The 21830-nt window shown below is 47.1% G+C and overlaps 1 long non-coding RNA gene across 1 annotated transcript; it reads right to left on the bottom strand.

The window, feature by feature from the left end:
- Positions 1-705: 705 nt before the first annotated feature.
- On the bottom strand, positions 706-4912 carry LOC107320241 (uncharacterized). The gene is made up of 3 exons (XR_001558190.3): positions 4749-4912; positions 2520-2711; positions 706-2372 (listed from the first exon to the last, which is right to left on the bottom strand). It is a non-coding gene; the product is annotated as an uncharacterized LOC107320241 (long non-coding RNA).
- Positions 4913-21830: the final 16918 nt, after the last annotated feature.

Genomic DNA, 21830 nt, shown 5'->3' with positions numbered 1-21830 from the left:
CAACTCAGAGCCCCAAATAAATACGTGGATACATATCAGAGTGAAGGCTGAACCCAAGCGTTGGGTGCACACAGCCCTTCCCTGCCAGCATTCACACATGAATAATGCAGGGCATGGCGCCGGAGAGTCATGGCCTTATCTTGAAAATCAGGATTGACTGCTACCAATCTCCCTCTGCCCTGCGCCTCCTAATATCCTCTGCCATTTCTGCCTTTTATCACCTTCATGCATCTATTTCTGCACATTTTTGCTGCTGACCTATGGCAGCACACTTGATTAGGGCAATACAATTTAATGTGTGGTGGATGCATAATGTCAGCAGCAGGCTCAGGTACCTCTAGAGCCCAGCTAAGAATAATAACTCCCTGCTCCACAGCCTGTATCGCTGCTTAACTACGTGATGCTGAACATCAATCAGGGAAGGATTAGGCTCTCCTGGTAATAGATAAACAGCAAAACCAACAAGATCATCTAAGCTCTTCAAACAAAATGATGTATTTTTAGTCTATGGAAATTCAAACCAGGTCTCAGCCAGAGAACCAGAAAAAGCAAAACAAAGATTATTGAAAGCTTATGTTTAAACAGTTTCAGCCCAAATATTTACTGATGACACAAAAAAAGAAATGAGAGCATGTTTTGCAAGGAAGAGCTGGACCCTTTAATTGCATAGGAAGCTGAGCTTGGGGAATCAAGAGAGAAAATAAACACGCCCCCTGCAGAATGCACTGCAAAGCCTGCACATTTATTTACATTCCCATTTCTCTTTAACCTACATTCCCCCTGACAGAAGTGTTGTTTTGGGTAATAATCCTTTTCATATGGGCCAAGACTACAAGAAACTATTTGCAATTCATTTCAAATATGGATTTTGGAATCTACAGTAAATCCCTTCTGCTAAGATAAGAAAAAGAAAGCACAAAGAAAGAATAACATGCTGCTTAATCTGTGGGCTCATCACATCCTGGAAGATTATTTTGACAGTTAATTTGATACATTTAACTGAGCTCCCAGTCTATATTGCTCAAAGAAAGCCATCACTCATGACTTGCTCTTGTGTAGGAGCATCCCAGGCAGCTGTAGCATCTTTTGAAGAAATATTAACAAGGGGAAAGAGTGTACACTGCTGTTTCCTTGCTGTTGGAACTTGGTCCTCCAAAAGCCCACAGCACATCCTGGGTGCCTCTCTCTGGCTCTCAGTAGCTGCTCTTCAGACAGTGCATAGGCAGCAGGAAAGCAAAAGGTCTCTGTGGGAATGCTCCCAGCTGTGTGTCCTTGTAAACCATGGTGTAGAAGCTGCTTCATTCCTGCATCCCAAAATACAGATGCGCCCTCAGGCACAGCTACAGCCATTAATGCACAGATGCACGTGGCTGTAGGAGCCATGGAGGAGTGGGAGATCACCACATGAGCAGTGCCATTGGCCTACCCTGTAACTGCCTTGCATCCTTGGGGCAGATTTGTTAAGGTGCATCTCATTGCAGCACAGGGCACTGCTACTCCTGTAAGTCAGAAAACAAGGGAGGCTGTTGTGCTGCAATTACAAAAAGTAGGTCAGATCCCACAACTGCAAACAGACAGGGAGAAAGGTGCTCATGGTTCCCTATGCTCATCTTTGGGAACAGCGCTGTAGCAAGGACCAAAAGTCCTCAAAGGACAATGCTGAAATGTTTTTCAAAGCTGCCTAGTGCTTTTCACTGGTTCCCAAGGCTGCTCACAGCTGGACATCCCCTGCAAGCAGCACAGCATCCTCTCACAGCAGCTGCTGTGGGGTAGGGAGCAGATGCACCAGTGTGACTGACAGGGCAGGAGGAGATAGCTGCCTCTCTTAGCTAACCAGCCTTTGCTGTGTGTTCTGCTCCCACAGACAATACCAAGAGTTACAGAGATCACAGGCACTGGAGAGTGGTCAGCAGCAGAAGCAGTGATTCCTCTGATGTCAAGCCAGATGCTCTGGGATGCTTTTGGCCAGCAACCTAGATTTTTGGCTATGTGCATGATTGTTCTTCCCTTTCAGAACATGGGGTTAGAGGCAAGAAGCCAACAGTTTTCTGATGCAAGGTAGGAACTGCAGCACCATTTAATTAAGCTGTTGCTTTAAATGTGCTCCAGCGTTCCTCCAACCTGCTGGAGACACAGGAGCCGATGAACACATGTCTGCAGCCTCTTCTTCCTCTGAGAGCAGTTTAATTCACCCTCCAGCCCACTTGCACCAGATGGCACTTGCATGTTCCATGCTGAATGATGGTGCTTTCTGCCCTGTAAGTGATGCCAGGCACTGAACCAAGGAGGCTTCTGGAGCTGAATCTTTGGGGGCACCAAACAACCTTCAGGACAGATCGTCCAGTACAAGGAGCTGGCTTGGTTGTATTGAGCTAGGAGAAGAAAAAGGAGCCAAGGCATCAGGTGTTTCTTGTGTCCCCAAGATGGATCTGCACTGTGGTTGTCCCATCTCCAAACCTTGGGGCCAAGTCTGTCTCTGTTGCCAGACTCACATCCCCAATCCCCATGCCCCAGCATACCTCAAAGCACATTCAGCTGCAATTTGCAGCAGCATGCTTCACATGTGCAGGGCTCTTTCCCGTCTGTGCAACATCATACAGCTGGCACAAGAACCGTGGTATGGCAGCAAGATCACAGCAGCAATTCAAGCTGGCTTCATATTTCCTCAGTACGAATACCCCCATTCCTCAGGCATGGCTGCAGATCAGGAACTGCAATGAGAGATGCTTAGTTTTCTAGAAGGAAGGAGGTGGCTTTCTCTGGGATCTGACTTCAGATGATGCATTGCTGAGGTTTGGGTTGGCCTGCCAAAGTTGTACCCACAGACCACAAATGCTTTCCTGCTTTTTAGGATCCCAGAGAGAATATCCAAGAGAGATCTGTGCCTGTACCATTGGGCTCACAGCTCCCTGCATTCCTTCCCATCATTTTGGAAGCCACCCATCCATATTGGCAGTCACCTGGAGCCTCACACAGTGAGGTTCTGCAGGTGTGCACAGGGACAAACCCTTTGGCTTTATGAGGTGGGAATCAGCCAGTTGAGTCACCCATTGAGAACCACCCCATGTGCCACAGTGCAGACAGGCAACCCAGACTTTCACTCAGCAGCTGACCCTGGGTTATTTCAGTCATCACCAGGCCCTACAGAAGGCTGTGATCCCATCCAGCCACAGACTGCTGTGAGCCATCTCCTCTCCCTGACCACCAAAGCATTTCCAACCAGAAATTCAGCATATTCTTACCATAATAGATGTGCATAGCATTAAAAATAATTGCATTTTTTTTCATTATTTTTTATGACTTAACAACTGCAATTGCCAAATGCTTTTTCTGCAGCCTGGCTATTATAAGACTGCATTAGCAAATGGGAGTTCATTTGCTCCAGCTGACTCACTTTGGGCCTCATCTAAGCCCATTAAAATGACTTTCTGCTGTCTTGAGAATATTTTGGATGAGGCTCTGCTGGTGCTAAGCACACTTGGAAGAGGACCCCTTCCTAGCAGAGTGCAGATGAGCCAAGGCCATGCCTGCTCTGCTGGTGCCCAAAGGGCAGTGCCAGGATGGGACGGGGCCATTTCAGGTCCGACCCTATTGTGAGTGTCCTTGGGAAGCACCAAACTTGTTAACCGCAAGAGCAGCAGAAAAAGAATTCTCACTATAAATATTCACAGGATCACACGCAGCCTAGCAAATCCTCTCTAAATGAAGGAAAATAAATTAGGAGAGGGCACTGGGCTGCTGATTAAATCTTAACCCCCACTCCCTGCGATGAGCTGACATTTGCTGGCTCAGATGCAGCAGTCGCACAGGGAGCCCCTCTGGCTGCTGGTGACATTCAGGGATGACTCTGCTTTGGTTTTAGCACAAGAAGGTTTGATGGCACCAGTGTTCCATGGGAGGATGAGCGCTGGTGCCCCCCCACCATTGCACAATGCAGGAGCAAGGTGCCTCACACCCACCCCCAGCTTTCCTTCCTCATACTGACAGCAAACCTGTTGGCTGTTGTATAGCCAGATCCCAATTTGCCTCAAAGAAAGGGAAATAAAAGCGGAGGGAAAGGAATGCCCCTCACAATGCCTACCGAGCCCTGTTTAATTTTTCATTTACAATTATTTCCTGAGCAGCACTCGAGAGTTCAGGTGGTAACATTAAAAATTCCCCGCGCCCTCAGCTTTCCCTAATTAAAATTGACAACCCTCATTTTGAACCACAAACATAATTACCCAGTCCTGCTCACCGGCATGATCGCTGAGATTGTTTGTTGATAATTTATGAGCTCTGGAGAAGATGAATAATAAAGCGGAGGCTCTGAGAAGCCTCTCAGCTCCTGCCTTTGAAGTCACAGAGGTGCCAGCACAGGCATCCCCTTCTCATGCCATCACTGCCATGGTGACATCTGTGGGGTCCCACTATTCAGGAGTGCTTTTCTGGAGGGTTTCTAGGAATACAAGGTCAAGTGCCCAACCCCAGCTGCTCTGTGGTAGGGAAAGCAACATGGGTGGCTCAGGGTGCCCTGGAGGGGTTGTCATTGGGTGAGCTCAGCCTCTGAGAAGCCACAACCCAAGCCAACAACACACACCAAGTAACTGCCCAAGAACAGCTTAAAAAAATAGCTGCCCCAAACCAAACTGATTTTTCCCCCTCACTTATCCCGTACTTTCCTTACTATCTACAAACAAGAAATGTTTAGCTATATCATAAAGCTGAAATAAATCTTTTTTTGTGCTTAGCTTTGATCATCCACAGACCTCTGTGCGCAGCAGCAGCTCCTACAGCAGCACAAAGCCCCTCCATGTGTTGGAGATGGAGCAGGATGCAGGTGGGTGAGCAGGGGAACATCAGCTGCAGAACCCAAACTCCTTCCTCAAAGCCATCACAGCTTCCTTACAGCTGTGCAGTACTGCAGGGGAGGAAGTTGCTACAGAGGGATCAGAAAGAGGACAAACATCAGCGCATCCCCTTTGAGGTACTTTTTCCTTCTGGATCCATCAGGCTTCAGGGGAGTCCATACCTCAAATGGGTTCTCCAAAACCAGCCCCAGGAAACACATTTGTTTCATGCAGGCTGGGTTTTGTGGAGGGTTTCCCCATTGGCAGCCATGCAGCTGCAGGTGGAAAATCAGGTTGAGGGATCCAGAGGGCACGAGCAGCACCAACCACCCCAGTGATGGAGCAGACAGGCACCAGGTGCTAAGTCACTGTTTATCAGGTGAGGGGAAGCAGTGAAATAAAAGAGATGCATTTCAATGACTGTTCAGCATCTGGGTTATTTAGGGAAAGTTTTACCCAGCTTTGCTCTCAGGAATTTCTAGCATGGGAAATGAAGTGCTACTTGGATCAGAGTGGCAAAGACCTTTCTCTGAGAAAAGCTATTGCTTGTGTTTGCAGATGGCAAGAGTATGGGGTTGTGCTGCATGTCAGTGCTCAGACCCACAGCAGCTGCCAGCAGAGCAGAGGCTGGAACCATGAGAAACATGAGGAAGGGACTGAAGCACAGAGAGGGAATTATTAGAAATGCATGTATAAATGAAACAGTGTGCTGAGTGCTAAGCAACATCACTGAGCAACACAGAGTGCAAACAGGCAGAGCAAAGCTGCACTATTCCCTTTAAGGTCAAAGCTTTCTGTAAATTCACAACAAAAGCAATGCAAGTGCATCTGTTCTCCCCTCATGCTTACCCAGACCAAAGCTGCTGTACATCTGCATCTGGAAAGAAGCTGTAACTAACACTGCATGGCCACATACATTTATCTATAAAAGATTCCCCTCCTGAGACCTGGCTCAAGATGGCCATGAGGATGTTGAGTTGGACTCAGCACAGACCAAGTATAGTATTCTCCACCCAAGCTCTGTCCATGCTCAAGGGTCCATCAGGTCCAACATCAATACAATGAACTACTGCAAAAGTTTGTCCCCAGCAGGTAAAATAATTGTGATTATCATCAGAATCCATTTGCAAGAAGACACCACGCTGAAAGAAACAGATAGAAGAGATTCAAAACTTCCAGGAATCAAACAACTCATACCTTTGGAAAGGAAGTTCTTTTAGTGCTCTCACTTTGGAGTTGATTTAGGGCTGTTTGGTTACTTCCCTGCCCCCTTCCCAAAACAGTGAGTGAAAGATTTAGGGGAAAATCAGAAAGGTTTTTTTCTGAAAGTGTTAAATTTTTTGACCCAATGAGATTTTTCTACCAGCAGTCTGATGAAGCCAAGAAGAATGCCTGAAACATTCAGATATTGGCACATCCACTCAAAACCCTTCTGCTTAAAGCAGAACTCGTCTCTGCCTCCAACTGTTATGGGGGTTTTCCTCTGATTTCAGGTAATTCCCAACCCGTTTCCATTATTCCATCAATGAACTACATGAAAAATGACAAACCACTGAGGAACAATTAATATCCATCTATTTCCTTTGGTGTTAGCAAAACGCTTCATTTACAAACCAGCTCTGCATGCAGTGACCCAGACACATGCCTCAATTGCACCCATTTGTCACCAACCCGTCCCCCTCAGAGCACACAGGGAGAGTGCCAGACCCTGAACCAGGATGGGAATCTCAGCTCCTGGAAAGAAATAACAATAAGGGAGCTCAGCATCACCACAAACATGGCCTGGGTAAATCCAAAGTCCAAAGACTCATAAAGTCTTTGGTTCTGTGCAAGCATCACATGTAGCTTGTTATCTGACTTGGCTGCACTATCAATCCCATGCAGGAGGAGCTACTGAGATCTGTACTAAAGCTTCAGAGAGGTGTTTCCTCACAGATAAATCCTAAGACAGGCAGAGGTCACTGCAGACTCTCTGCTTTTCTCTCTGGAGGATGATGGGCAGAAGCACAAGGTGGGCACAGGATGAGATCACAGAATCTTTAAGGTTGGACAAGACCACTAAGTACATCCAGTCCAACCACCAGCCCATCCCCACCATGCCCACTACCCACATCACCCTTTTCTTAGATACAGGACAGACTCAGAAAGAAAGGCTCCTCCATGAGATCACAGGCATGTGCTGAATTAAGAAGTACACAACAAGTTGTGTGTACACAGCTGCTGGCACCAGCTCTTATCACAAGTTTGCTATCAGCACAAAAACAGCTTTAAAGAATCTCTCATTAAAAACAAGGGTCAGGATTTCCCCAGTCAACACAAAGAAACTGCACATCTTGGCGTGCCATGTGCAGGAGCAGAACTCACTTCTGGGATCACGCTGCTACTCCAATGCATATTAATGGCCTGAATTTAAAGCAGAGTGAGGGAAGCAGACAGCTGGGTTGCCAAAATTCCCCACTCACACTGTGACCCGGGCAGGATGTCACCATTGCATCCAAGTGCTGGGAACAGCATCACGCCCTGTGAGAAGAGGACCCATTGCTTGGCACTGCTAACATCAAGCAGAGCTTGAGATGATTTTTCAGTTTAATCACTGGCACAGTTGTCATAAATTTATTTGATTTTTAATCTGCCCTGTTCAGCAGATGCTGAGCAGTCATGCAGAATCTGAGTTACTGCTATGCCCAGTGCTCAGTATGTTATGCAGTTCTGGTGGTTCAAAGAGAGCAAGGCTACTGCCACCAAGGTAGGAGTGGAGCCCCAGCATCTGCTGCTGATGGATGAAAATGAGAGGGTTTGTGTAAATTGAATACATGGATTTCATTTTCTTGTGGAAGCTTAGATTTTAGGTTACATTTCAATCTCTGTACTACAAAATGTAATAAAAATGTGTTTTTTAGTATTGAGCCAGTATTTGCACAGCTTTTGTCACTCAAGCAGAGCATCTTACAGTCACCAATTACCTCTATCTTCCCAGCATCTGCATGAAGTAGAAAATCCCTGCCTGCAAGAAAGGGTGGAGAAATAAAGCTCTGCAAATTTCAGCTGTCTGCAGATCCAGGAGACTCTGAATGCTGCCATGGGGGACACCCAGGGCTACACTGAAAACCATCCAAACCTGTTCTGAGCACCACAAACCCTGTGTATGCACTGGTCAGCCTGCTGACTGTGGCCACACCACCAGCCCTTCTCCTGCAGTGGGAAGACCAGGACAGGTTCTCCCAACCCCTGACTATGTTGTGGTGTTTGCCTGATGAATCCAACATCAGCACAAGCCTCCTCTGCTGCCTTTGTGAGTTCTGTGTTGATAAAGGTCTGCCCTGCAGCGTGGTGATGCTCACCATCCAACAAGGGAGAAGTGCAGCAATCCATCACCTGGGAGTATGAGAGCAAGTGGTTGGCATGAAGCTCAAAGAAAGAAAAAAGCCCTAAAACTGCCCATCCCACCCCTCTTAGAACTCATCCCTTAAATTACTGACATCCTCAGCCCATCCATGCCAGTACAAAGCCACAGCAGACACCACACTGCTGTTATCGGTGTCCTCAAAACAACCAGAAATGGGACAATATACACAATACAAAGAATCCTGAACATAATGTAATCATCGTGGTTATAATTTCCAGTTAGATCTACATCGGTTAGACTTTCTATATAATTAAATCTATAGATTTCCCTCTCATGCTTACCTTGCAGTTCCCTGAGCTCTGATGAAAAGTGTGCTGTTTGCAACAAGATTTATTGCATCCAGCACTCTATATTATAGCTGCTCTGCTAACCACAGTAAACAAGATATGAAAAGCAATCACACAGATAATGCCATGGAGGAAGAAGAACCGGCTCTGTCTTTAACCCTTTCCTTCATGCTGGAGACATTGGGCAGCGTTTCCATGCTACCATCCTGCTGTTTTAAGGGTCTTATTTTGTCCCTAGAGCCAGGGCTTTCTCATTCACCTCGTTTCCAAGTTATCAGGAGAGGTGTGCTTAAGGGCTGTGGCTACGAGAGTGCGAAGCCCACAGAGAGAAGAACACTAAACAAGCAAAGCCAGGCCAGCTGCCTGCTGGGACATCCTAGTGCTGCTCTGGGCTCAGCAGGATGCTGAGACGGTGCTCTCATTTGTAGTGGTTTGCATCACAAAGCTTGGATTTGACCCTAGAGACTTAGAACCATTATTTAAAGGGCACATTTCCATACAGAGGTCAAGTGGAGATATGTAAGCTTAATCAAGTCACTGCTCAAAAGCGGAATAGGTCCCCTGCTGCCCACATGGCACAGAACATTCCCTCAGCCTCCCCTTTTCCCCCTCCTTTAAATCTTCACCACATCCAGAAAAACACCCCAGGGACAGGAACAGCAAACAAAGACAGGAGTAACAACGATAAAAAACTGTTTTTTGCCATTCCCATCCTACTTATGTAAGCAGCGAGTGCACATCCCGTGCACCTAACCAAATAAATAAAGCCCTGCTAAATATCAGCATGCAGGAGGATGAGGAAGCAAGCAGCCACTTGTTTGCTGCCTTACAGATGGAAATGGTTGTCCATTCCAACTCAGTGGAATGAGAAAAATCACCGCTCTATTACAGTATTTTCCATCCCAAACTCAGTTAACCATTTACAAACAAGACAAAGGCTCCAAAGATGCTTAATTGCTCCTTTACACAGAGACAGCTGCTCTCTTTCCTTCCGGCCTGCTTTCCTCCAGCTGTAAGCCTGCCTGCAGCCAGACAGAAGCTGTCACAGCCCTCTTCCAGGCAGAAGTCCTCCAGAATAATGAGCTCCTTCAGAGAGATGCTGAAGTCGGACAGCAGCTGAAGTACAGATCGAACTGTTCTATCATGGATAGAGAAGTTGAAACGTGCTGGAAATAAATGTAAAAATAGACTGGGGTCTGCAGCCCAAACAGAGCGTATATTTAGTAGCTGTGAGTGGGAAAGAGCACAACATTCCTGGAAAACGTTCAAAAAGCATCCAAAGAAGATTAAAAGATTTCCAAGCAGAAGTTTTTAAGGCAGGTTGCTAGGGATGCTGGAGAGAGCCATTAAACTCTGCCCCTCAAAACATGTTCCCTAAAAAGCCATTTTTCCAAGGGGAATGTTGTTTCTGGAAACTTCTGAGAAAGGAGTTCTTTGGTATATAGCAGGCCTGAAAAAATCCAGCTGTCAGCACTGGTGATAAACAGCTCTGGGAAGGACCCAGAGTGGCCCAACCCTTTCCTCATCTTGGCAATAAGGGTTTGTCAGAAGCATTTACCCCAATTAAGCTGTCCTTCAACATTTCTCGAGACAGAGACTGTCATAGAACCATTAAGGTTGGAAAAGACCAATAAAGATCATCCAGCCCAACCGCCATCCAACCAACCCATCCACCTCCTCCAGGCAACCCTGTCCCCAGCCTCACTTCCTATGTCCCATGTGCCCTGCTCACTGCAGCTTAACTCTGCTCTTCCCTGCCCCATCCACTATATAAATATATATATTATAATTTTTTTCTGTATAACATATTCAGATGTTTATGCCAAATAAACTTTGGCAGGATTGGGTCTTTCAGGCTGATAGAGAGACAGCAAGAGACTCATCTTCTGATAAAATGACACTAATAAGGCTGAAGCTTTCGTTGCAAGGTTTTTCTCCTTGTTACATCTCTTAAGAAAATAAACGTTTGTGGCATGTGCTGCATATACAGCTCATTAGTGCAATGCATTTCATGGAGGCAGGGTGTATAAGAAAGGGCAAAAGGCAGAGCTGGCTCCCCCAAGGGCCACCAGAAGTTGTCCATGCCCCAATTTTTGCCTTTACAAGCACGGTTCCCTGTGATATAAGCTGGATGTACTGATTTTTGGCCCAGTTGAGAAGCAGCCCAAAACTTGTACACAAAAAAGGGGAAACTAATATTGAAAGATCACTGTCAAAGAGCTGAAATGTGCCTGTTGTTCCAGAGCGCAACCATGAGCATCTTTCTAGAACACCAAAGCAATGATTGCTCTTACCAGGGACAGGGGAGTTCATCTATTTGTAATTTAATAGAAGAATTTCAGAGATTTGTGCCTTATTGATTCTGCCTAATGGAACAAGCGCATATCCAAGGGTTACTGTGTACTCCAGTCTGCAACACAAAGGGCAGGAGAAATCCCCCACTCCCATTCTAGCGGGCTGTCAGCATTTAATTAATCCAGCAGCTGCAGGGTAGATTCTTAGCGCAACACTCCAAAAAACACAAAGACAAAACATCAATTTATGCTGTGAACACCCTGGTGCATTATAATATACTCTTACAGCTCCTAAACTGGAGGCTCCAAGGTGGGACTGCCAAGAGCAGCTGAGCGCCTGTCAGATTTCTCCCCTTTAAGGTCCTTTCAGATGCTCCCTATCCTTTAAAGCATCAAATGCTTTCAGCAGGAGGTCCTCTTTGATGCTGACTTTCTGAATGTAGATAAATGAATGCTTCCTCTCTATTTGGAAGTGCAGAGGAAATACCTGGCATTCCGTCACTGCAGCATGCACAGCACCATGGACTCAGACACGTTCTTTGGGAGCATCCTATAATTCTCCAGCCAGTCACTCCTGCTTGTCCCCAGCTCCCCTGTCATTCTGAATGCCACCACTCAATAGGTTTTTCTCCCTGTCGATGCTACAAGCTACTAACTGCTTTGTCACTCCACTCTCTCCTCTTCCCAGCCCTGCAAAGACCTCCCACTCTCATGGATGGCACTAGTAACCATCACCTGGTGCAGTTTAAGGTCTTTACCTCTCACCCTGACCCAAGGCCACTGGGAACTCCCTCCCCAGTGCACAGGGTTGTAGCACATAGTGATGGCCAAAGGAAGTGCATACACAAAAACCTGGTCAGGGACCCCACATAACCCAAATCTCCTATCATTCTTCTAACCTGAGCATAGGGAATGCAGGAAAACAGCACCTTCACAGAGGTATTAAATAAATGGGAAGAAAAAAAAACATATCACAATACAACATAGCTTTCCATCTCCTAGACTTGGCAGGGAGTGGTTAATTCAGGGCCATGTCTGGGAAACAAGTGATTTGCAGCTTGGCACGGCACACTCCCCATTTAGATGAGAATACTTTCTGGCACCAGGCGTGGACCAGAATTTGACACCAGTTGTGACTCACTGTGAAAAGTGGGTGTTGATTGACTTGGCTTCTTCCAAACACTGTGTTACCCACAGATCAAAAGCCACATGGCGCTGATGTAGGAAAATGCTGAATTTTGGGGAACCTTTCTCAGCTGCCTTTAGGTGTCTTCAAACTTTTTGTTGTCTATTTCTATTTATTTATTTTAGAATCAGGAGGCTTTTACGCTTTGTGCACTTGGCACTGAGTGAAGTGGTGCGGAATGAGGGACCCAGATGCAAGAAGAGAGAAAGATGACAAATATGGTGAGTTTCTTTGGTTCAGTGCTGGGGTCTCTGTTCGTTTCCATTTCAAGAAAAGCTTAATGGGGGTCTAAGGGCTTTACCTGTGGTAAAACATTAACCTAAATTGTGGTTTATGTACAGTAAGAGAAACAGCGTAGAGGGTACCCATTGCCAAGAGATCCTCCACAGGAGTTCAGGGTGGTTGGAGAACTCCTTCAGCCATTCAGTCAAGTTAAACCTCCACTGCTCATACTCCATCAGCACTGGTGGGATAAATACCAGTTAAAGCATGACTTCAGGTGCCTGATTTCTAGCTCATTACATTAAAAGTAGATGCAGCAAGAAGGAAAGGCGTAGGAAGATGCCCTACCCGTGGGCAAATTCCTGGCCATCCATCCACCTTCCCCCTCATTAACTCCCCGAGACACCACTGGAGTGCAGATAGCTGTGTGCTGGACCACCGCCAGCCCTGCACAAGCAAGGGCACATTCAAGCCCAGGATGTTTTCTGGCATCAGCACCGAGCTTCATTTCTAACAGCCAAAGATGCTCAAAGGGCATTGTAGTGGCTGCCTGAATACCAGAGGTGCTCCTGTGGCCGTTTGGTTTCTTCGTGTGCCAACGTGTGTCCTGATTCACACAAGGTTTGCAAAGGATCAAATCTGCTCCTTTCAGAGACAGCTGGGAATAGCCCTGGAAAAATGTGAAAAACACAGCATGTGTTGGGACCAGCGCCTGTCCCTCATTATTCCATGTAAATACACACAGCCTGACCATCCAAAAAGACTTTGAATTTCTCAGAAAGTGACCATCTGTCAGGCAGCAAGGGGCGCTCGTTATTTAAATTAAGGAGCTATTCCCTGCTGCCATGTTCACTCACATCTCATTACAACAGCAGTTCTCAGACACCCTGTTCCCTTTGCACTGTGAGCTGAGATCACAACCCACCCTGCGGCTATTGCCCATAAGGGCCCTGCTAAAGGATGCCAAAAAGAGGTGGGCCAGAAGAGCCCTGGATTTGCCATTCAAGGGCATTACACAAAGCAGAACAAAAGCGTAAAGAGCCCCATAACTACACAGTGGTGATTTGGGGCAGCTTAACACACTATCTGAGCACACTTGAGGGGAGTGGAGGTGCCACACAGAGGTCTGCCTGCAGGCTGGGGCTGGTAGGAGCTGCCCCTGCATGCTCTCTGGGCTGCTCTGAGAGCTTCCAAATCACCTACACCAGGCTGGGTGAAAGTAGGTGAGGCCACCCAAATATCCATAGTCATCACTGTGACTCACAGCAACACCTCACGCACGATTACAGAAGCATGATAATGGAGGATACCCAGCATCGCCCTGACCAGACACAGTTGGGCTAGATGCTCTTAAGTGGGCTTTTCCAACCTGTACAATTCTATGACTCCCTTGGCATCTCAGCAGCTTCCCCAAGTATTTGCTGCCATATGAACCACTCTGGGACAGATTTTTTTGTTAGTTGTGCTGAATTCCCACCCTGCTTCAATCAGGCCAGAAGGATCACATCAACCAATCCCCAAAGCCCTATTTCTTGTGGCTGGGGGAAGGCAAAGAAATTGAAGACCATATCAGGGGACATCAGGGATGTAAATGAACAAAGCTGGTCTGAAGAATCATCTGCAGCCTAATGCGGAGGGTGTCCAGAGGATCCCCCCCAACCCCTACAGGTCAATGATTCTGTGCATTGCCAGCTACTGCTCAGCTGGTAGAGTGGGTCCAGCTTTTCACAGGCTGCCATCTCCACCACCAGATACCCACAGCACCAGAGAGGCATTGGGATTGGAAACATGACTACCCTGTAGCTGTAGAGACAGGCAGGGAAGCCTGTGCCAACCACAAATAGAGGGCTGACAATGGCACAGCATCCAGAGGGGCCATACAGGCTGCGAGCATTTTGCTAGAGGCAAACTGCATGGCCAGGCACCAGAAAAGGTTATGAAGAGCTGGAAAGAGCCTTGGGAGGGCAAAGCGTTTATTAAACTGAGAATAGAAGCACACTTCATGTTTTATGCGGAGGGAAATGAATTTTCTTTTTCTTAATATTGCAATCCCTAAATGCCATCATCAGAATAACTCCCCTTCCTGTTCTAAGAGAGCAAATATTCTACACAAGCAATCCCAGGCTGTGTTTATTATGGATATTGTCACATTTTTCAAGATGCAGAAATAAGAATCAACAAAGCACAGGCTGTTGTATCGAACTGCTCTAAAAAGCCAGAAGGGAGCGGAGCCTTAGGAATGCTGAAATGACATCAGCTCTTCTCTTGATCAAAATCAAGACTGAACAAGTAGAGGTATGTGATCTTCTCAAGTGCTGAGTGCCAAGTGATCGCACACCAGGAAATCCTGAGCACCACATTGTAGGTGGAGGCCGATGTTGCTCAAGGGGAAGTAAAAATAAATGGAGTTGATGTATGGGAGTGCTGGAGCTGACACTGGGTGGCCACAGAGATGCCCAGTCAAATGCTAGGTTAACTGGGCAGCTCAAGAACATGCGGAGAAATCCTGTTAAGCGTGGCTAATCAAAGGCTCAGAGGGATGGATGGTCTAACAGTGCCTGCTGCCCACCTTCTTGGCACGGATGGGATTGGGATTTTCAGAGGAATTGATGCTCTGCATCCCGAGCATTTGAGTGTTCTGTGTCCAGCCACAAAAACAGCCTGTCCTGAGCTACTGCCAGCCTTGCTCTGGGGGGAAAGCAAGCAAGCAAACAATATCACTGGTACACAGTTTTGGAAAGCTGGACAAGAAATAAATCAGAGCTTATCTCTGGAGCATTCTTCAAAAGACAAAAGTTGAAAGCAAGTCAAAGGCTATCAGCCAGGAACTGCAACAGAAATGCCTCCTAGTGACACCAGTTCAAGCAGCCACTACAAAAGATAACCAAGTACAAGCAGGAGAATGCAGTGCTTTGTGCCTGCCCTCTGGAAGTCCTGTTTCTATCACAAGGTGCTGTGCCCCTGGGCACGCCTATAAGAACAGGCTGCAGAAGCACCCAGCTGCACTCAAACAAGGAATTTGTTTCTCCTTGATGGCCCACAGGAGAGAGATCCCAGCAGGAAGCCCTGCTGAAAAACAGAGCTGTCACTGCACAAGCAGGAACACACAGCCCTACACGAATGAACCCCCTCTGTTTTGCACTGGAAGAGCCTCAGCTGAATTATTTGGTCTAGATGTGCATCACTCCTCAGCAGGTCCAGAGGAAAACAAGAACCAACCAGGGAATGGCAGGAAAGAAAGGCTGAATGAACAGGAATTGAAACAAAGAGGTGTGTGATGACCTTCAGATACACTGACACCTTCCCAGCACTCACACCAGCATCTCTTGAAAGAGCCCAGCTCTGCAAATAGGGACATATGTGCTTTAACATCCCACAGCACAAGAGCCCCTTCCACCCATCTCATGACCAATATCTGCTGGGTCCTATGGGACTGGAGGGGGTCAATCCATCTCCCATTATAGCTTTCTCCTGCTGCATCTTGAGCAGGAGAAGCAATTCTTCACAGCCAACAAAGCACCTTCGCTACCAAATTGAGGTTAAATGAGAATTCAAAGAAATGCTTAAAAATTTCATCAGTGCCACTTGGACATGAGCCTTCAGGCTGTTTATCCTTAAATGAGATGTCACATGTAATTTAGTGGTGAGATTAAGCACTGTTTTTCACTTTTAGTCGCTTGCTGTGGGCAGCCCTGTATCAGTGCACACCTTCGTTCTTTATTAGGCAAGATAAATGAAAATGGCACCATTTTTCTGCATTAGAGTCCAAATATCTGACACGTCAACACCATCTAATGGAACAAAGCACTACAGATTCCTAGAGCAGGTGTTTAATTTGCATGCTATTACCAACAAGCAAGATTAATGCTTTATTAAGTACTTACATTGCAGTAACAAGTGAAGCAGGGTGGGGTTCAACTCAGGATGGCAAACAAGCTCTAAATGCTCCACGCTCCTTTTACTCCTCAGATTGTACTGCCTTGAAAGCTGAAGCCTTGTAGTTTCAGTGGGTTCTTTTTCCTTTGCTTTCATTTTTTAAGTTGCCAGGAATAAAAGCAGCCTATAGTGCTCAAGTTGGAGCAGTTTTTGTTTGAACAGTAAGAAGGCACCATACTGGATATGCTCAGCCTTGACCTCTTAGATGGTCTGTTCTCCCAACCTCCACTGCCAAGCAAGCTTGGAGGAATCACTTTTCTCTCTGCTTCACTGTTTCTAGGTGTGAAGTGGAGGCTGTTTTATTAATGCTCCTTTATAAAGCCCTTTAGAACACACTGAAGTCAAGAGGTTCTCATTGCAGGCTGATAGGAAGTCTCACTTTTAGGTTTCATGGGCACTGGCAACCCTTGCAACTGCCCTGCATGTTATATACAGAAAGAAGAATGCCTGAACTTCCTGCAAGTTGCTTTCATTAGCAGGGATACCTCCTGTTTCTCACCAGGGTGGTAAGTCCCCACTGAGCCACACCTGATAGACACAGCAACAGCTTCTGCAGCAACACAGGCCACTCCCTACATCATGAACCAGAGGGAACGGAGCAAAACTGAAGGGTAGGACAGGCTCAGCTGGAGGAGGACACAGTGAGCTCTCCTATAGCCTACTACATTAATAATATTGATCTTTAAGAAACATATCTTACCTGGGTTCTCCTTCAGTCAGGTGGAAGATACTCTGCAGGTCCTGATGCTCCATCAGCCCAGAAAGCTTTAGTGTAATCACACACCAGATACCCCCACTTTGATGATGCCCCTCATTTATATCCCCCACCATTTGCAGAGGCTCCACCTCTCACCCAACTGTAAGGGGCTCATCCATCCTTGGGAGCACCTGAATGCAAATTGGGTTATGAGATATGGGCCCTCAGCTGATCACACAGCTGAGAGCACCTTACCCCATCCTTATCATTGCTCTGTTAAAAGCCATCCTTGTTTTCCTGAGGAGGAACCATGCTAACAAGTGGCTCCTTCAGCTGCTCCTCCTGTGACAGCTGATGTGTTACAGCCTGGAGGGAACTGCTACATCCAGTCATTAAATAAAGGAAAAACCTCACCCGCCGTGTTGCTGTAATCCTACTGCATTGCCTATCATAGGAGGAACGAGGAAAAAATTAATTACTATTGATTTAAATAAACGTGCTCACATGATCAGGTGGTGGCAACAAATGACCAGCTGCAGGGAATGCACTTCTCCACAGCTGTGTAACAACTGAGGCTGTGCTGGATCCTCAGCAGAAATGCTGCAATAAATGAGGGGGTATTTCACTCTTTTAGTTGCAATGAGAACAGTGCTTGGTGATGGCAGCAGAAACTTGAGTGCATGCACTGCTTGTTGCTGGGGCACTTCTGGCACTGGAGGGGTCCCATGGCAACTTTTAGTTAAAAAGATGCATCTCAAACTCTCCTGCTCCTTCAGAGGTGGCTCATTCTCCATTTCCAAGAGCCCCATTTCTGCCAAGTGCAATCATAAACTGAAAAGCTCCTCTCAGAACAGGCAGATATTTGTTTGAAAGAGGCTTGGATAGAACATGTACATTTCTGGAAAGCTTGCATTGTTTACATGGGAACACACACCCAGCAGAGCACAGGGTGTGCACAGCCCTGAGCTCAGTGTGGAAGCGGTGCTGAGCGGCTGTACAAGCAGCAGCTGAAAGGCATTTAGCAGCGCATCACGGCCAGCAAGCAATGAATTATTTACAATATTTTACTAAGAATAATTGCTGTTTTTAAAAGTGAATTTCCCCCCCTTCCTCCCCAGGGTCTGTAAATGGTACCGTGGCAGTAATCATGAGTAAAAGGAGAGAACTGAACTGAAATACAAAGTCACCCAATGCATGGGATCCACTCAACCATGGTGCAGACAAAAAGCATTTTGAATGTGGTTCCAGCAAACGTTAATTCATTCAGTACCCAACTGCAGAGATCCAAATGAGTGCACTGCCAGCAGCCCAGGCTGGATGGGGCACAGCTCTCACAATGAACGTGTTCATCAGCATGTCCCCAAAACGCTGGGGACAGTGGGAGACCTGCAGGTGACAGCATCAGCACCGTGATGTGCACAGAGCAGCACCTGCAGCAGTTTGGAACTCGGAGGGTTTTCCAGCTGCTGCTCCCTGCACTCCCAGTGCTTCCCTCAATTAGCAGTGGCTCTTCCTGTGCCTAATGATGATGTGCTCCAGGCACAAGTACTCCAGCAAGATGCTCTCTATTGATTCCTCTATTGATTTTTTATCCCTTCCCTTCTTGTTGTTGTACATGCAAATGGACGGTAATGACTCCCCATTACCACCACAGTGCCGCGCTCTGTCAGTGCCCGCTGTGGCCTCCCTTTCTGCCTCAGCACAATTTCACTCTTTTTCACCCCAAAACAGTGTCCAAGAGCAGGGCATGCATTGAGCCAGTTGGCTCAGATGGGATAATGCATTTGGTGATGTGGCACAGGAGGGAAGGTCCCCTTAGGAAGGGGTTTTCTGAAGAAATCAATGAAGAATCAGCAGTGTGTGGGGATGGACACACAGCACCATGTTAATGGTGAGCCAAACTCAGAGGCAGCTACAGAAAACCCATCAGTTCCAATTTGCAGCAAATTTCGAGTGCAGCATTGGTGGCAAAATGCAAATAGTGCCTATGTGTTGGGGCAGATGGGGAATAATTGCAGAGGGGTGAGGAGAACAGGAGAGTGACCTCTGTTCTTCCCTCTTCTTCAGCATCTTTCCTGGGATAGGAGGACTTTGCAGCATTCCTTCAGGGCAGAGCAGTGCTGCACTGGGCAATCCTCCTGTTTGCAGGGTATCCCATCTTGCTCCATGCAGAGGGTGTAGTGCTGCTGCACACCAGCCACGTGAGCTGCCCAATGCAATTGTGTCAGTGGGAACCACAAGAAAAGGAAGGAAAAACACAAAAGCATAAAATAAGCTTTGTCTGAATGTGTTTTTGTTGTATTTTTATTCTTTTAATCCATGTCAAAGCTGAGCTCACAGCTAGCGGTGGAGCAGCAAACCCACAAGTGCTGGTTCTTGTCCATCCCAGCCAGCTCTGGACAGTTCAGATGAAGAACCAACAGCTGAAGATGTTGGGAAATTCCTGACATTTTCCCCTTTTGCAGGGGCCAAAGGACAGCACAGGAGCAGCCTTCCCCATGGGGCTGTAGTGTTCCTTGTCTGACAGCCATCTCAGAGCAGGAATACAGAGCAACCCCAAGCAATGAGAGATGGAACAAAATACACCTTGGTTCCTGGATGTGCAAATGAAACAAGTAACGGCACTTGCCAAATAGAAAGGGATTGGGCTCATTGCCAGCTCCTGTAATGTCTTACAACGCCATCGCCCTGCAATGCAGCTGGCTGCTCTGCCAGAACGAAGCATCCATACTCCTGTCCCAGGAGAACTCCCTCTTGTGAATGCACCGCAGGAAGCTGCAGGTTTCTGAACATGGGTTTTCCTTGCCCTCTTCTGGCCAACCCCAAATGTGCCAGGCTAAGAGCAAGGCTCTTCCTTACAGCTGTTGCTAATGAGGTTAATGCCATTAAATGAGGGTCATCATAGGGTGCTTGAAGTTGTGGTTCATGAAAGAGGTCACGAAGTGTGAATAGGAAAAGAAACAGGAACAGGATGGAGGAGGGGAGGGATGGAGGAGACAGTGAGCCCTGCAGGGCCGTACCTGCCGGCACATACACACTGCCTGCTCTTAGATCTGAAGAAGCACAGAGCTGTGGATGCAGAGCAAACTCACATGAATCTGATGACTCTCACAGATGTCCAGGGTGTTGCTGGAGCTGAGCTGGAGCTGCTGTTATCTGAGCTCGTTGAGCCTTCCTTGCTTTTTCTTTTTTTAGACGTTTTTCATATTATGCACTGCTGGAAAGTCCCGTTCGCATGCAGACAGCTGCTGTTTTTATAGACACCATCCAAAATGCAGCTAAACATGACAGCTCGCTTGGAGCAGCAGGCATTTGTTACACTGATAGCTTCCAGAGGGATTGCAGGAGCTCTCTTTTTGCTATTTTAAAGCCAAAGCCTCATCCTTATGCAAGGACAAAAGTCCCAGATGGAAACGTGCCTTAGGAAGACCCTGAGAGCATTCTGGGTGCAGCCTCCCAGCCCTACTTACAGCCCTCAGGGTTCCCTTGGGGCGGCTGCGCTCCCCCTCCTATAGAAGCTCACCCCACGCACGCTGCCCTTGATGTAGCCCAGCACATGGAGCGCTCTCCTCCCAGCAGCCTCCTCCACTTTTCACCCGGTCCCCCTCACTCATCTTTTCGCCTTTAAGTCATGGAAATTAATTCCTGGCTTGCTTTCATAAGGCGTCGCTCCCAAAAGGCTGCTGAGCTTGGCAACGCTGTGAGCACCGACATCAACCCAAACCCAACCGTGACACCTAGCGGGTAAAAGGCGAATACCTTCCTTGGATTAAACAATACAACTTCCCAAAGCCTTTTTGCTCTGCTTCGGACTCCAGCAATAGGAGCCCATAAACCGGGGCATCAGCTGCAGGGAAGGGCTTCCCAGGCTCACCCCCAGGCACAGCCCAGCTGCTGGGGACGGTTGCGTTGCACCATCATTGAGTTATGAAAGTTTGCTTTTCTGTTTGCTTTTCTTTGCCAAAATCTTGTTATCCAGCAGGATGGGACTGTTGCCAAGAGATGGGAAACACTGAGAGACACCTGAGTGGGGCAGCCAGCTCACCCCACAGCCCAGAGCTCCTCTACACTGCTGTCTCCATGTCGCCCCTCCACATCACCCACGGTGCCATCACAGCAGGGGACAGCAGCTGCTGCCTCCCTCCTCAATGGGAGAAAACATCCATCCACGAAGCAGAATCTGATCCAGCCGAAACTGCGCCCATCTGTCACGTTATTAATAGGCACAGAGCTCACTCAGAGTGCTGGCACTGTCAGTGCAGGGGTGGTTTTGCTGCTGGAGAAGTTCAGGTTAGCAGCACTGCTCCATCATCTGACCTGTGTCTTTCCATTAACCCATTAAGCACGCTGTCAGTAGCTGTATCTTACAGGTACGTCATGCAAGCTGACCATATGATTAGAAAGCAGCACACCTCAACAAGCATCTTTTCCACAGACAGAAGCAAGTGGTTTAATTTACCATTATCCTTTGCCTTCAACACTGTAAAGAAAGAACTCCATTACTTCTTTTTATGTTTCTTTATTCCCTACTATTTTATTTACCCATTACTTTCTTCTTAGAAAGCAAACTTCTCCCAGGTCTCATTGAAAGACCTTACGACGTGTACACAGAAACAGCAGATTTTTCTCCTTGTTTTAAGATCAAATATGGCTGAATCCATCTTATTGCAGGAGGGAAGTGGGGTGAGGCAGCACTTCCTTGCAGACGTGCCACAGTGCTGCTTTTTTGCTTTCCTACTCCTCTACTGAAAGCCACCTCTATAACTTGAGCAACCTGAAAAGTATTCTATGGTCACACACAGGGGAGCTGTGGGATCTGTTGTGCATCCCTTCATCCAGATAGTCCGTCACAAAGCCCTGGGGAGAAGAGATAAAACTACAAGTTCCCCACAAAAGAAAGAGCAATATTCCTGTAAGAATTAATTCGTGCTACCGCAGGTGAAGCTTTTTCAAAGCCAAAGGGTGGCTGAGAC

The sequence above is a fragment of the Coturnix japonica genome, unplaced genomic scaffold (genome assembly GCF_054131305.1).
Source record: "Coturnix japonica strain WE unplaced genomic scaffold, WE-NBRP24 Scf048, whole genome shotgun sequence".
In the NCBI taxonomy this organism is placed as follows: Eukaryota; Metazoa; Chordata; class Aves; order Galliformes; family Phasianidae; genus Coturnix; species Coturnix japonica.
The sequence above is the reverse complement of the archived record's forward strand: the minus strand, read 5'-3'. Positions and strand labels throughout refer to the sequence as shown.